The following is a 17938-nucleotide window of genomic DNA, read 5'->3' on the forward strand; positions in this document are numbered from 1 at the left end:
TGAATAAGTGAAGCAGTGATAAAATGAACACCCTAAGAATTATGCACTTTTATTGCATCCACATAACGCTACAAAACTCCGTTTCTCGAAGAATATTCTAGCCGAACTAAGTGTTGTTCAAGATATCGAACGGTTTTTACTATAACAAAATAAAAAATAGTACATTTTTCAACAAAAGAAAAAAGACGTCTAATCGAACATATTTTTAGTGTGCGGTTAGAATGATCACATGCTGGTGGTAAAATGAATAATGATAATAATGATGGTCCCACCTTATTCCTCTACAAAGGTTTGAGATCTGAACCAGTAAACAAGATAAAATAAAAATAAAACGGACTGGTTGTGCTACAGACATAGAATCTAATTTGATGAACTTTTTAAGGCAGCACGCGAGCTTCTTCATTACATGGCATGTCAAGAAGATTTCCAACCCGGAAAAATCCTTGACCGATTAGGAATTGAACCCTATGCTTATGTCCGTATATGGCCTAAATTTACGAGAGAATTCCCGCTGCACTACATTCTCAATAGCAGTTTACTAATGCGATCGTTTCCGAGTCCAGAAAGCTGAGCATCCCCAAGCCTAATTCAAGCCAACACTTCAGGCCCTTCATTTTCTAAGGATAACATTCTCATTGGAACTCGCAATCAGACCTGTCTCAACTCAGAAAAACCTCGTTATAAGCATCTATTTAACAAATGAGTTTAAGAGTATTCCTATACCTAGCTTCATTCCACTTCCCATTTGTAATCTCTTGTTATGAAGTTCATCTTAAATTGTTCATGTTTGGTTACACGCGCGATACTCAAACAATTGTAGACTTTGCAATATTTTTTTAAATCTAAAAACAAATACAAAATATCATGCTAAATTGGATAGATTTATGCGTTGATTCTTATCTAAATTTGTTCAAATCATTATTCAAATGGTAGGTACATGTATGAAATAAGCTGGGCCTATTCACCTTAAAAATTTTCTAATTCTAATTCGAAACACAAGAGGCTGGGTTTTGGTTGGGGTGACATATTTTTCCAAGGTCAAAGCCACAAAATGAACCCCTTGAAGAGCAACATGTAATAAGGTTGATCAGCTTTAGAAAACATAACATTGTATGTCGTAATCCAGTGGTGGTTTTGCCCCCAAACAACAAATTAATTTGAAATGCAAATTATTCACTGAAATTAGACCAAATATCTGTTTATCTATTCCAGAATATGTGAACAGTCGTTCAAACTGATGATTTGTCGAAGATATCAGGTCGGATAAAATAAAGTACAAGGGATTTTTTTAAATACGATGCGCGCAAAATTACATCCGAAAGGCTACCGAGAGAGCAACTCATGATGATGATCTCGAATACCTTCATATGTTCTAAGAATAGTTAGGACGTATCAATTGTTTTTTTTTATTTAAATTATTGAAACTGGTTTACTGATTCATTTAACTGGCACTGGTTCATTTTACCACCCTGTTCATCATTATACCTGCATTTCTTCAGTAATCAATTTAAAAAAAAATACTTCTAAACCGCAGCGCAGATTTCCAACAAATCAGGACCAGAGAGACCCAATCTGTTTATATAATTTTGGGAAACTGAGACTTTTTTTTACATAACATATCTAAATTTCAGAATTTTTTGTTTAAACGTTTTACGATTTATTCCTATATTTTACTGATTTCTACAAAATTTAATATACTAGTTTTCAAAAATTCGTAACTTTTCTTCTGCCTGACCGATTTTTGATCACTCACCAATAAACGGAAGGTATTCGGATGAACTTTCTGGTAAAATAGCAAAATTTCAACGAAACTATGAAAGATTTCAAACGCCCATAACTGAACCATTTCTTGATGAATTGTGGAGATGTTTGCATCAATCGATAGTAAATATTTCTGCGCATATATAATTAAGAAATTAATAGTAATAAAGAAAATAATAATAAAAAAAATAAAAATTTCTTTGTAACAAACGAGTAATTGGAAAACGTGATCCAAATGGTGCTCCTCAAACCGTGCGATCCAAAATGAGCATTGACATAGCGGCGATATACTCTTTAAAAAAGAAGAGTTTATTTTAGTTTTTTGTTTTAGAGGTGAATGACAAATAAGAGAAGTAAAGGCACCGACGGGAGCTTGACGTAGGACTGTGATTATTGTGTGTTTAGGGGGTATTTCAGTGTAGAGGCAAACATTTCGGACGATTTTCAGAACCCTCAACAAATAAAACAAATAATATTTTTGCCATTATACCATTATTCTACCATTTGTTTATTTATCGTTTAAGAACACAAAAATATTGAAACCGAAAAAACATTCAGTATTGAAAAAAATGTTAACGAGCTGATAAACTGCGGGCGTTCCAAAAAACCACTATGTCATGGCGTGGACGCTTTCAGCCCTTATGGTTATCCGAATTAAGAAAAAAAAAAACAATAATTAAGGATGCCCTTTTGATAAATTCTCGCCTAATGGCACATATTATACCAACCATTCCATGCCAAACTGGTGTAGTGGTTCTCAGATTTTCGTGAAAAGTGGTATTTTTGTTCCTTTTCATAAAAAAATAAACCCGTATTTTTTTATTTTTTCATTTCTATTTTACGGTGGTACGAAAAATCTACTTTTCCCCCTTTTTTCCAAAAATGACTTTTTTCAAAATGCATAACTTTTGAACTACTTGACCGATTCAGATGCTCGACATATCAAATTGAAAAATTGGATTTAGTTTTCGTAACTATTGATTGTATTTGTTTTTGAAGTAGGACTACGTCTTACATTAAGGGTGCCAAATCAGAAAACAGGTCACATTTTTAAGAAATAAAGTTAAAGTTAATAACTATTTTTGCTGCGAATGGATTTTAACGATTTGCATACCAACCGAATCGGAAATTTTCTAAGATTTGTTTTATATGCTATACATTACAATCCCATAGTCTGTATATGGTTTAAATTGATGAAAATTGGAAGCGTCCCCATTTCCCCATACATTTGTTCTGTCCATTTGCGTGCTCTCCCGAACAGAGCTATCAATAACGGGCAACTTATGCAGCCGATAGAATAGAAACAACGAAGGAGGATAGCGAAAAGAGAGCATGTGCGAAGTAAACTCCAAACTCTGATGCAACAAGCTCCTAGCTTTGTTGACGGTTCTGACCGAGAGTCGAGAAACCATTTTTCATAAACGGTCATTCTCGCGATGATTCATCTTTATCGCTGCAACTGTGGGCATCTGCTAGACGCGTGTTTGATGTTTGTTGAATGACGATGCACAGAAGATGCCTCTCGTTCGTAATACTCAGTGCAATGCGTGCATTGCTATGAACAAACAAATAGCGACATATGACCAATTAGTATATTGTTCTCACAAAGGCAAGAAGGAATCGTTGCTCCTCGAAATGATTCTACAAAACCGCCATTAAACTTGTTCAGGGTCTCCGGAACTTTTCACTAAAGAGTTATTTATGAAATTTCGACGTATTTGGAAATAATATCCGAAATGATAAAGCAACAAATTAAAAAAAAAGATTGCGTAGTCCTACGTCCTAAACGGTCGTGTCTCGGATACAACCCCTCGATTTTTATAGTTTACATTGACCCGGAACAAAGGGCGCTATATTTTTTCTCGGTAATTTTTTTCATATCCAAAAATCAGAGAGGTGTTTTTTGTTTTTGTTTTATGAGTTATGATTTTCCAAAGATATCCGATGGTCCAGAAACCATTTTTCCGTTTTTTTTTCTTTCCACAAATGACTTTTTTAAAGAATTCACAACTTTTGAACCACTCAACCGATTCAGATGATCGACATATCCAATTGAAGCCAATAAGTTAATGTTTTTCGAAAAATTACAACTCTAGCGAAAAAAATCATTTTATTTTCGTAATTATTGGTCTATGGTCTATGGTCTATGGGGCAATATTTTATTTGTTTGTTCTTGGAAGCTGAGTTTTGACGTAGAACTACGTCTTTCTTTAAGGGTGGCAAATCAGGAAACAAGTCACGTTTTTATAAGATAAAGTTAACGTTAATAACGTTTGGCGATTTACATATCAAACGAATCGGAAATTCCCTAAGATTTGTTTGATATACTATACATTATAATCCCATAATCTGTATATGGTTTAAATTAATAAAAATTGGAAGCATTCCCATTTCCTCTTACATTTGTTCTGTCCATTTGTGTGCTTTCCCGAACAGAGCTGGCAATAACGAGCAACTTATCGACGAACAACGAAGGGGAAATCGTAAGATGTAAAGTCTCCGTGAACAAAGGAAAAGAAGAAGAACGAAGGGGAATATTTGCCTAGAGTATAAACAGTGGATCTCGCAGAGGCAATCTTTTCATTCTTTGTGTGGACACCGACTGGACAACATCGTTGCTGGACGAGCTGGAAGACGCGGGATCGAGTGCCTTTCTCAAGGCAATGGGGATGGAGGAGTAAAACTATGGATAAAGTAAAGTTTTCCAAGGGCCTTTTTGAAGGTTACAGACGAATGAACTGACCATAGCGGGAGGGAAATATTTACGCTAGCGTAATGGTAATGAATCTCTGCTGAGGTAAATATTCAGCTTTTTTCTAAGCAGTTAACATTGTTTGTTCTCTATCATCAATGCATTGAACTGGCGCTATGGTGAAGCAGGTGTTAAGGTTGTGCACCAAACAATTATCTTAGCACTACCAAGTTATTCAATAAGTAATATTAAGTTATTAATTTATTTGGGTTCGCATGCCAGTCGCAAAACTGCTTTCAACTAGGATTGCATTTGCACTAATCTTGATCATAATGAAGCAGTGCTACTCTTTTCGAGGTTGTTGAGATTAACAGATAGAGTTTATTTCGTTTATTTAGTCAACAAGAAAGTAAATGTCGTTCTGAAATGTTGTATGTGTTTTGGTTTCACTTGCCAGTAGCAAAACTTGACATGACAGCAGCGCTTATCTCGAGCATGTATTGTTCTGCGAGCACAAGAATGAATCATCAAACAATTATCGTCAAATGATTCTACAATAAAAAAAAACATTTCAGGGCGAATAAAAACGTAGGATGGTTATTTCAAAATTTTCGTTGCATTATAAAATAATATCCGCAGTTTTAAACAAGCGGCTTGAATTCAACTACAACGTAGTTCTACGTCAACAATACGATCGTGTCTTGAACACAACCTCCTATAATTTTTTTTTACATATCCATAACAATTCCAAAAATTAGAGGCGGCGAGAGGCGTTTTTTCATGCTTTAGCGAAAGAAAAAGAAACAGCACAATAAAATGCGGCAAACCGTCAGTATCTGTTCTTTTACCGTGCGGAACGGATGTCGTTTGCTTCAGAATACTTAATTTATATAATATAAAAATTTTCAAAATATGCATAAAATAAGCTCAGTGCAGAGCATCCAATGATGCGCAGAGGCCATATCGAAGAGAAATATTGTCTCAGCCTCTGCCTTGCTCCAGGCGTGTGCATCGAATAAATTTGATTTGCGTTTTTCACTCTTTGATGCGAAAAAAGTTCAAAGCTTCTATAACACAAAAGAAGAAAATGTTTTTCATTCTAGTCTCACACAGAATTCACACAGTGCATTCGAGGCTCACGTACCAAATGTACTGCTTCGCAATAGTATTCCGAAGGCTGAGTGGAAGTAGCGTGTGTGGTTGCAGAAATCCCAACAGTACAGTCTTCTCGCTCATTCGGTATGAAATTGAATCAGCCGTCTCTGTTTACATGCATCTAGTGAAAGTTGGCGTCAGAATGTAACCCATTTGCCGGATGTGAAGAAGGTATTTTACTGTGGTGAGAGCTGTGTTCTTCGGATGAAAAATGAAGATGATTTTTTTTCGGCTTCGGTCACTGTCGCCACCGTCGCCATCACATAACAACTTTGGGTCGGATTTTCTGTTGCCGTTCTGCGAAAGATGCTGAATGGTATCATTTGTCGCTTTGGGAATTATGTTCTTGAGAAGAAAACACGACGTTTAATGCCACAGACCGTGATTTTAAGGTGGCATTCTATTTATTCGACTTGCTCCATGCTACAAGTCAATGGTAAACAACAATGGATATGATACTTGCGCAATTTTTTATTTTGTTTCTAACTCAGCCACTACCCAATAGTATGCGATCGCTCACATATCTGTTCTGATGTTGTTGTTTTTGTGATCAAATATTTTGTTGTTCTATTATTGTAGTTGCTCCAATATTGTCGTACATGTCATGCTACACATGCCGCACCGATCCGCAGGCCATTGGATAAGGCTAACATTGCTCGACAAGACCAATTATGTCGTAAAAAGAGACACTCCAATAAGCAAGAACCATTGACTTGTAGCATGTAGCAAGTTGAATAGATGGAATTTCGTCTTTATTGTCCAAAAATGACATTAAACTAATAAAACTCAATGACATGAACTGCACAACGTTAATTGAAAAAAAAATTAGAAAAGTGATTTTAGTGTAATGTCACTAGACGAGGCATGTTTAATCTTTGGCGCTTAAATTAAACTATTTTGCGTAATGTTCAAGGATAATGTGTAATTAATTTTCGAGGAACAATTGTAGTTCACTTAACCAACAATGCTATCTGTGATATCACTATTGATAAGATTACATATATTGTATAAGTGACATATCGGGTTCAAGTTCAAATGAGTCAATAGATCGCGAACCATTCTCTCCCCTATTTATTTTCCATTCTACTCTTTGTATTACCACCAGGAATATACGTATGCTAATCTCTAATTAAGAAATTCAAATTCCACGTACATGATCGTGAAAATGTGAAACTTTACCAATTAGCAATCCATAATTACTTTCACTGCACAAACAAATTGTTTTCATTCGCGCAGATTTCACCATCAAAGAGCACATTCCATAATTGTCGAATCTTTTTTCCTCATCCCTAGAAGTGGAAACCAATGTTCCGAAACACATTTCTTCTTCAAACCGATCTATTTTCCGAGCTGATACTTTCGCCCATTAGATAAGCGAACATTAGCAGACAGTTCCGAATTGGAAAATTCGTGAAAAAAGCAAGACAAGCCGCCTCCCCTCGGATGATAATCTCAACCTGCGTTCCGTGACCGTACGAGCTATGCGTGTGTGTGGATGCCATTGGATCCATCACTCCCGTCGTCATCTGTGCGAACTTTTTGCTCCTCCTAACGCTGGTATATATTGTTTTGCACATTCCTTGGCAATGGTACAACCGCCAGAGAACCGGCCAGAGCTGCCGCCAACGCCGCACCGGCGGCGTCGGCAACATTAACCCTTCCGAACGTGAAATATTAATAAGTTTCAGCGTTTTAAAATAAATAGCAAACACTGCGTAATATTATTTTCAATGTCATTGTCAGCTGGCGACTTTGTCGACGATGACGATAATGATGATGGTGATCATCATCATCATAATGACGCTTATGCTGGGTGAAATTAGCTGACAGAGAGCGAGTAGCAGCATTAGTGCTGTTGACGCTAGGGCAACACAATACGCATTCTGTCGCGTTCAGCGGTGCGCGCGAGATGTTGATAATGTGATGTTGCTTTCCAGGAGGGCAAGGAGGTGGTAGCATTTGAGAGTTGCTCTGCGATGACACGGACGCATTTGCTTAGCGTGGGGTTCCCTGAAAAGCTTATCTCGTCTCACGAGTTGAAATCCCATTTGGGGGATGCTCACAAAGCGATTTTTTTGTTTCTTTCTTGCGGACTGTCTTTTGTGACAGTACATGATGTTAATAAAATATTTCAATTCAAATATAGATAGCATGTTTCAGACAAAGGGAGTTTTTTTGTTCATTCGACAAACGGAATTTTGGAACGAATGTCCACCATTCCCGGGGGGCGAAGAAAAGCTAGCAACCGTGCTCGTGATTGTGAAGAGCAGCATCAGCACTTACTACTCATTCGTATGGATGTGATGAGAGGAGCACATGTCAATAAAAGCAGAACGTGTGAAATAAACGAAGTGGTGGTCATTAACATGATCTTCGTCGTTAGTCGGGAAACACGTGACTTCGCGATTGAGATGCTCTGTTTTGGTTAATGGTTTGGAAGGTGTGTTCGGCTGTAAACCAGTGAAATGATGGGATGGAAATTTAGGGATGGGAAAAAAAGCAAAGAGCATCGCCTCTTAGTTTGTGATGATTGTTTATGACAGGTACGTGATGTGTGCCCTTTTAACAAAGGTATACAATGTTTACGTGTTTGTATTTTAGCGTAGAGTAGTCCCACCAAGAATAGATCCAATATAGTCGTTTCGGCGGTTCACAGAAAAAGTAAACATCTACACGAGTACACAAATACATTGTTAAAATATACTTGTAATATAAAGAAGAGTTTGGAACCCTATATCATCCTTCCCAATTTAGATTTGAATGAAAAACAACATGGAAGGCAACTGAAAAGATTTTTTTTTTATAAATTCGTTTATTTTTACAGGCTCAGTTACATAAGTTTAAAGGAGCCGAAATCTGAAATATATTTTTAAAACTATATATATGAACAATTTTCTTAAATCTATGGTTAGTAATGTGGCAAGTGTTCGATGTCGTGGTAACCTCGGCCACAAACGCAGATATTGCTGCCGGCCAGATTGAAACGAAAGAGTAGCGCGTCTAACGAACAGTGATTGGACATGAGTCGGGAGAAGGTGCGAATAAAGTCCCGACTCAAGTCCAGACTTTTGAACCATGGTTCTAGGCTAACCTTAGAGATAATCGAGTGAAGCCACCGGCCCAATTCATCTTCGTTCCATTTGCGTTGCCAGTTAGCGATGGTATTTTTACGGACTAAAGAGTAAAATTCATTGAAGGCGATTTGACGCTGATAAATATCGCCTTCAATCGCACCTACCTTTACTAATGAGTCAGCCCTCTCATTACCCGGAATTGAGCAATGAGAAGGGACCCACACAAAGGTAATGACATAACAGCGTCTGGATAAAGCACTCAAAATTTCTCGTATTCTCTCAAGGAAGTTCGGCGAGTGCTTTTCCGACCTAACTGAACGGATAGCTTCGACGGAGCTAAGGCTATCCGTTACAATGTAATAGTGTTCAACAGGTCGTGAGGCGACGCTGTCCAGCGCCCAGTGTATCGCTGCCAATTTAGCAATATACACTGAGCAAGGAAACTGAAGACTATGGGAGGTGCTGAAAATTTTGTTGAACACTCCAAATCCTGTGAACTCGTTTATAGTGGACCCATTAGTAAAGTACATATTATCACTATTGATACCCCCATACTTTGCATCGAAGATCGTTGGAGCGATCCTCGATCGTTGATAATCTGAATATTCATGGATATCTTGCTTCATGGACAGATCAAAATGTACAGAGGAATTGATGTAGTCAGGAAAACAAACACGGTTGGGAATATACGAAGAAGGAACAACCTGCATGGAGATGAATTCATGATATGGGCTCATGAATCCAGAGTGAGAATTTAGCTCGATCAGCTGCTCAAAATTTCAGATCACCAATGGGTTCATAACCTTACACCGGATGAGGAACCGAAGAGATAATAAATTGAAGCGATCTTTTAGTGGGAGTACGCCTGCCAAAACCTCGAGGCTCATGGTATGCGTTGAGGGCATACATCCCAACGCAATACGGAGACAAAGATACTGAATTCGCTCGAGTTTAATGAGATGTGTTTTGGCAGCTGATTGAAAACAGAAACTGCCATACTCCATCACTGAGAGAATAGTTGTTCGATACAACATTATAAGATCTTCAGGATGGGCTCCCCACCATGTGCCGGTAATTGTACGGAGAAAGTTTATTCTTTGGGCCCCCCAAGTACATTTGGAGTCGAACCAAACCCCAAGATACTTGAATGACATAGCATGAGTGATCGGTTTACCCAAAAGTTGAAGCTTTGGTTTTGCTGGTCTATGCTTCCTAGAAAAAACCACCATCTCTGTTTTCTCCGTGGAGAATTCGATCCCTAGCCCAATGGCCCAGGTTAACTGAAAAGAATTTCAAGACAGACTATTGGAAGCACCTAACGTTTGACACAGTAAAATTAAGGAAAACTCTGAAGGAAAACGACTTGAATGGGAGAACAGATATGACATGATAATTTTACAGCATGACAACGCCAGAGCACATATCCATGGATCTGTCAACAGTTATCCAGGAAGAATAAACTGGGGGGTCCTTCCACTGCCGCCATTTTCTCTAGATCTATAATAATTAATATAAAAAAAATCCAATATTTTTTCAATTGGATGAGAAAGACCAACTTACATTGAACGTTTCTACATAAAGTTATATACCAGAACCAACAAATGAAAAAATCGTCTGGCAAGGGGGTTTCCTTTCAATATTCAAAATTTTATTCAAATCGTCGAACAATATAACACCTATTGGTTATGACACATTTGGCCTTCAAAAGAACACACAAACTTTTCGTTTTTCTCTCTGTTCCACGAAGTTAGTCCTCCCTAAACCGAATCATCGACCCTCAAACACCCGCAGCCGCTGGGGTTCGACAAAATTGATTGCCTTATAAAACCGTTGGTACCGTTCGACAGCAGAGGATTCACAAAATAGATCGGCAAAAAAACGAAGTTTTCTCCGCCAGTGGCGTCCCCTTTCGAAACACAGAAAACTTCTATCCCCACATAGCAATTCAACGGAAAACTAAATCCACGCCACGACGACATCTGAACTGAAGTGAACCCACACTTCCTCGCCTCCCATGCTTGGGTTTGGGGGGTTTGGTCGGGCTACTTTGGGTCCAAGAATAAATTACCCATATCCCTTGTATTTGTCGGTGAATTTACCCCTCGCCGGAGAAGTTTTGCCATGTCTTCGCCGCCGCCGCCACCGCCACGCCAATAGTTGGCCGTTTTCTTGGAAGTGCAGAAAACACAGCGCTCGGTGACATTCTCTCCTCGGCAGCAGCAGTTTACCATCACGTCTTATCCAATTTTAGGAATGTTCGGCACTAACAGCACCACCGTGTTTGTGTACACATATGAGCATATTCTATGTTCGTGTGGAGGGGGGTGTATGTTTTAACGATAGGACTTCTTGTAGCTGCGGTCACGAAGCAGCATCAAGGACCGAACGCCCGCCCGCCCGCGAGGATACAGCAGGCACAGCAGTGATGGAAACGTGATTGGCTTCTTGAGATTAGAGTTGGTATTGACACTACAATTTTGGTGGTAAGGATTTTTGCGGCGTAAACATTCTATCCGATGACAGCAGTGTTTCCCATTGGGTTTAATGTCTCTTGAAAAGCGTCGACCTTGGGGGTGATCGGAGACTGGCCAATAAATGAAGGAGTATTGTAACGGGTTGCGAAAACCATATTTATATTAATAAATACTGTGTCTATCTAGACACCAATATATAGAAGGATGTAAAACTGATTATATTCCTGTCAGATACAGTTGTTGAAATGTGTGCTGGGATCTATTGGATACAAAAAATTATTTTGAAGCTAGATCTGTCCGGTGAAGTTATATCTGATTTTAAAAAGTATTAACTTGACACAAGTGGTTGAGTGGTAATTATTTCTCCAAATTCCATACTCGTCAAGGTTTTCGTTTCCAAATTTAAAAGATCGCTTCATGAGTGAAGATCCGAATCGAAAAAGGATATCATGCAAGACTTTGGGTTAAACTGACAAACTATATTGTTGGAAAAGAATCTAAGTTCGGAAAAATCTTTGCTTTTCGATGTGACCATACTCAAGTGAACATAACCACGCGTCAATGACACTAATCCAGCAACTGTATCGCCATATAGCAGTAGATCAGCATTTTGGTTTCTCATGATTCTTCTATCAATATTGCTAATGCATATAAACATCAGTAGAAATTAGCATTAATGAAAGCGCTATTGTACATATAGTGCTGCCGTATAATGCTGACAAGCATTAAGACAAAATAAATAATTGATGCTCTATTTGACTCGTCTTGGGAGTTTTTAGCAACATCTCAGATTGCAGTGAGACATTGTGAGTGTAAAAACATTGATCATTGCATTCTTGTATAACTTGAATTTAAAAAATAGACTTTTTGAAAAAAGAAAACAAACTCAAAAACCAAAAGACCTACATAGACCTACAAAAATTTATAATTTAAAAAATATGGACCTTCAAATTGATCAAGGAAGGAAATGTAGGAAATTGTTTCAAATTTCATTAAAAAACTACAAAAATAAAACTTAAAAAATGTACACCCAAAACATTGTTCTTGCATAAAATTTATTTTTCTCAAAAACGTTTTTTTTTAATTCTCAATAAAAATATATGAATAGCCCATACAATATCCAACAAGTCGTCCATACATCGGAAGATGGGCACTTTTACAGAAAAAAAATTCTAACACAAACTTTTTCATGTTTTCATTGGAAAAATTACAACTTAAATCACAACTTATCCAAGATAGGGATACAGTGTATTGGACAAAACTTTAGATAATGTCCAAATCTGAACTTCTGTCAGAGACATTCTATCTCTCATAGCTTTCTATGGGGATATATATTTCCTCAAAAACTCATAACTTTTACTCATAACAATTGTGTGACAATTCTCAGGATTGATATGTTATTGAAATGTTTAAAAATAGAAAAAAGTTTGCAGAATATGTGAGTCACGAAAATTTACACACAAAAAAGTTACGAGTTAAAGATTACTAGTAATTTTTCAAAGAATACATGAAAAAAATGTTGTTTGAAAAACTTTTTTCCTATAGGAGTGTCCATCTTCCGATATATGGATGACTTATTGGTTATTGTATGAGCTATTCATATATATTTTTATAAGAATTAAAAAAAAAGCTTTCGAAAAAGTTAATCAAAAAGTGAAATTAAGAACAAAAATTTTGATGTCTTTAATGAATTTTTTTTTAACAATTTCCTACACTTTCTTCTTTGATAAAAACTTTGTAGGTCTTATGGTTTTTATGTTGGATTTTTTTGTAAAAAAATGTGGCCCTTTTCAAAAAGTAGTCTTTTTTTTTAATTTTTGTTTTAGGAAAAGAACTAAATTTTGGAATTTCTAATGTTTCAGCTTCTCTAATTTAGTTTTTGTCATTTCGATATTTTTTAGTTTTCATTTATTTCATTATTTTTGAATTAATCTTTCTAAAATGTTTGAAATATTTATTTTTTATATTTATATTTATTTTTATTTTTTTCAATTCCTTCATTTTCGATTTTAAAAATTGAAAAAGTAGAATGGTCTGAGTCTAGAGACACAGACGAAAAGTTATCGTGGGACTTTGAGGACGATTGCTTTTGAATTGAGTTTTGGTGACTGTTCAAAAATCCCTAAATTGAACTTATTTAATATTCTAAACAGAAAGGGTTGTGCTCCAGTGGCCGTGTGGATATTTTAATGTTTGTGTTATGATCAAAAATTTAATATAATATAACATATATAGGGGGTCTTCGTAGCCACTTGGTTACGCGTTCGCTTACCAAGCGATCGATCGTGAGTTCAAACTCAGGGCCCTCAATTGACCATCTTTGTGTTGTTATAGAATAACTACGTCCACGCAACCATCATCAGCGATGGAAATCGATCCACGGTCGAAATGAGATCGATTCATCCATACAATGCTCTGCTCTGCAAGACACATCGGGCTGCTGTTCTATAAATAACTCAACAATGATCAATATCAACTGTGTTCGCTGTCCGGTCTGCTGAACAATGGAAGAACAGATAGAATACCCTTACGCCTAAATGGCTACTACTGTGTGATTTACCATAATGTAATGGAACAGAATACTTAACGCCTAAATGGCTACTACTAAGTACTGTGTAATTTACAATTTATAGAAACATAAACATATGTACATGTACACGATTAAAACCCGGCTCTGTCACAGCTAAAATGCTAATGAGCCTAATAAAAATAAATAAATGAGATAAAAAAAACATATATAGCAATAAGGATTCTGCGTAATATGCATTTGAATTCCCTTAATTTTTCGTTACATTTTTCGTAGAGTGATCCCTTGATGCAGAAGTCAGAGACGTAGTCCTGTGTTAACATTTCGACTTTTTTTTTGTTAATTTTTATTTTTAATATTCTGTCAATTTCCAGATGCTTGTATGTTCATATTTCTCAATTCTCCACAATTTCAATTGTTCTTAAATGTTCTTAAATTTTTTTTCCATTTTTTTTCAATTCTTACTTTTTTACATATTTTTGTTTTTAATTTTTAAATTTTCATTCGTATTTCCAGATAGAATTAAAATTGATGAGCTCCCTAATTTTTGAGTTTTTTAAATTTTAATTTTATTCGTAATTTCTCAATCTTTGTGGTTCCTGAAACACAATTTTTTTTCAAATCATGCAACTTAGTTTTTTTTGTTTCTAGTTTCTCAATGTTTTTGTTTTTTTTTTCAATTTTGTTCTTTTTTCCTTGCCTTTTTGATTTTTTACTTTTTCGGTTCTTACATTTTTACACAGCAATTTTGTTTCTGATTTTTAAATTTTTGGGTAAAATTTAAGTTACATTTCTTGAATTTTCTGTTTTTTCGGCTCTCTTTACTATAAACTATTGTATTTTGGCATTTTAAATTTCGCAATTTCTGCGTTTTTACATAACATTTTTGGTTTTTGATTTTAAGGATGATTTTTTTTCTCAATTTTAAATTATTTTTGAATTCTAATTTTGTTGGGATTCATTTTTTCTAATCAAATTTTATTTTAATTCTTGACTCTTTACATACAATTTTTGTTTTTAGTTTCTTAATTTGGACTTTTATTATTTATATGTTTTTTAGCTAACATAAAAAGTTTCTATCATCTCTTTTTAATTTGTATATAGCTTTAAATTTTTAATGTTTTTTAAATTTTACAAATATACAACTGTCCTTAAATTCTTAAATTTTTTTTAATTCTTTTCAATTCTTTTCAATTCTACAATTTTTGATTTTAAAGTTTATCAGTAACATTTTTTGATTTCAAAATTAATAAATATTATTTGAATTTATGTTTCCTTTTTAGTATATTTTTTGGCATTTTTGTATTTCCGTATTATTCATTTTTTATTTGTTTTTTGAATTGTTATGAATTTAATTTGATTAATTTGTACTTTTAATATTTTTTATGTTTTATGATAACATAAAACTTTTCTATTTTCTACTTTTGATTTGTAATAAGCTTTATATTTTACGACTGTTTTTAATTTTACAAATGATTAATTGTTCTTTAATTCATAAATTTTTGAAAGCTATAATTTTCACATTTATTTTAAACTCTTCAATTTTTTATTTTTAAATTTATTAATGATATTTTTTGTTTTTAGAATGAATAAACATTATCTGATTGTTTGTTTGTTTTTTTTTTGGCAATCTTGTATTTCCGTATTACTTAATTTTTATTAGTTTTTAACAATTTCTGATATAATATATTTCTAAATTTTTTAATTTTAAATTTTAATGTTATTTGAATTTCTAACTTATTGGTTTGTAAATTAATTTAGTTCAAATTTTCGCAAGTTTTTTTTTCTTTCTCAATTTTTGTATTTTTGAATTGGTTATCTTCTCAGGATTGTCATTTCGTTGCTCCAATTTTTCCGGGAATAGTGAGAACACAAAATGTACTTCCGGTAGGCGCTAACCCAGACAGAGTAGGGAGTTTTACTTGCTTAGAAACTGTGTTTATCACACAATCGTTCGATTCCCGGTTGACTGCATAGATGTAACCGTTGTTGTTTACGACTACTGACTGCAGATGGATTGCTTTTTTCTAATGTACTGTTCGTTGTACTTGTAGAATTTAGGAGGGTTTCACAGAAAATTTAAAATATTCTCTTTTTCTTGTCAAATTAGGAAACTGGTTAGCATCTTCATCTTCAGAACCCAGCATAACATAGTTTTAGAATACGTTGTCAACAAGCAGTCTTTCCCTCTTCAGATGATGGTAATGAATATACATCAACATGCAGTACCACTCGTCTTGGGTCTTTGAAGAAGCGTAAGAAAGAATTTCTCCTTATGTGATATAAAGGAGCACCCATCCTTTCGGTGAAGCCGCGCTGTGAGTTTACATAATACCATAATGAGCGTTGAAATGTATTCATTTCTTGAATCGTGAAAGCCCCTCTTTAATGGTTTATTACGTAATCGCTCAGTGTTCTCTGCCGTCGCCATTGTTGTGCCATCCCATCCCATACTTCTTTCTTCTTTCCGCTTGTTGACTTCAAGTTGCTGCTCTTTCAGGCACGCTCTTTCCGGCGTTATATTTTTGCTTCCCTAACTCCGGGCGTACAACACTTGCCGCCGCTGGGAAGCACATCTAGAAGACATTACATGGGAACCAAGTGTGTCAAAAGGGCTTAGTTATGCTAGCCCGGTGAACAGCGCTACACACCCAACGGCAGCATTGTTGTCATTGTCGTCCCGTAGCCCTCCTGTCTGCTGCTCGAAGGGTGAATGGTCGCTGTGACTTTTATTCCATACACTTAAGCTCTTGTGATCGGAAGGCGAAAAGTGGAAAAAGTATTTCCTCCCATATTATCTCGGCCTCTTACTAAACACTTCCCGTCTCCGTTAGTTTCCAGCCATTTTAGTTGCTCAACCACGTTATGATTGTCGCAAGAAAATTAAGAAGTCATTTTTCATTCTTTCTTTTTTTTTGTTACAATTTTCGATTTGCTTCGAAATTAGACAAAACGCATTGCAAACATTTGAACAAGCGCACTCATGAAGTGCGGATGTTTATTTAGGACTGAAAACTCAATTTTTCACACCCCCTTAGCCCCATTAGGACCGGAACGAATCGTTATGATATATGCGAACCGTCGTAATACCCACATAATGACGTGGAGACTTTCCGATCCCACTCTCAACATGTCATGTCCTTATACCACGTGATGTTCTCGTTCCTCCCGTGTCATGAATCAGCAAATATCATTCGGTTCGACACAAGCGCGCGAGTATTTCAACCGAACAAAGAGGTCCTTTACGCAACAAGTCGTAATCACTAGGAAGGAGATCCTTTTCGGGGCTGCCGGTTTTTTTTCCGGCTGTGTTCATTACTTCGCCCCCGAAATTAATTACCGTAATAGGATCGGAAATATGGTTTTGTAGACAGTGCGACCCATTATTATGAAGGTGTTTTGTGGAGGGGTTTCGTTTTTGCGCGGAGTGACATTAAAGAAGAAACCCTAAATCAACACCATATAACGGTCTTACGGTTGTGTAGTGCAGATAATGAATTTCATCACGTTATGGCAGTTATAGCTGCATGCCTCAGAGGCAGATGTCCTTGAAGTTTGGATGCTTTGTGAAGGATGAGTGAGACAGAGAGTGGCTGTTATACAATTCATCGTTCAAGCAGTGGAAATTATGCGCATTTTAGGAAAAGCACCGAGGGCAATTTCTTTTATCTCATTGTCTTCATTCCAAGGTCACAATATTGACCATATATTTTTGAGAATAACAGTTTTTTCGTGGAACAGTAGTGTAAAAAATCAACATAGATGGTAGATGGGTATTAATTCATCAATCACTTTTAACACTCATAATTGGATGCCAAATCGACTAACTCCATTTTTTGAATATTATTAGATTTTAGTATCAAAGCACTTGATTAGCCCATAACTGTATATATTCAAAACAAATTTCTTCAATAATAAGTATTTACACCACTGAATAACAAAATCTTTTAGCCATTGAATAATAAATAATAATAAAATATATAATATTTTATCGATTTTCTCAACATCTTGTTTTATGGAGTTAATCGATTTGGCAATTGAAGCATCCAATTGACACCCCATCTTCTCTCTCATATATTGAACAAAGTTGCTCACGTATAACTCACCATCACTCGGGATCGGTTCGGCCGATTCGAGATGTCTTTATTTTGTTGTGTTCGGCTCTCCTCATAGATAAATTATATGAAGAAAAAAAAATGGAAAATTCTGAGGAAAAACAGTAAAACTCGAAAAAATGGATTTCCTGGATGTTGGT

At 35.8% G+C, this 17938-nt stretch overlaps 2 protein-coding genes across 3 annotated transcripts in view; both read right to left on the minus strand.

Annotated features, from left to right (window-relative positions):
* The window catches only part of LOC129768173 (phosphatase and actin regulator 4-like), a 424364-nt gene that overhangs the window by 110798 nt on the left and 295628 nt on the right, over positions 1-17938 (minus strand). The gene's annotated exons all lie outside the window — the stretch shown is intronic.
* Positions 1-17938, minus strand: part of LOC129768177 (uncharacterized) — a 110460-nt gene that overhangs the window by 65708 nt on the left and 26814 nt on the right. The window lies entirely within an intron of this gene.

Source organism: Toxorhynchites rutilus, chromosome 2 (assembly GCF_029784135.1).
Source record: "Toxorhynchites rutilus septentrionalis strain SRP chromosome 2, ASM2978413v1, whole genome shotgun sequence".
Taxonomy (NCBI): domain Eukaryota; kingdom Metazoa; phylum Arthropoda; class Insecta; order Diptera; family Culicidae; genus Toxorhynchites; species Toxorhynchites rutilus.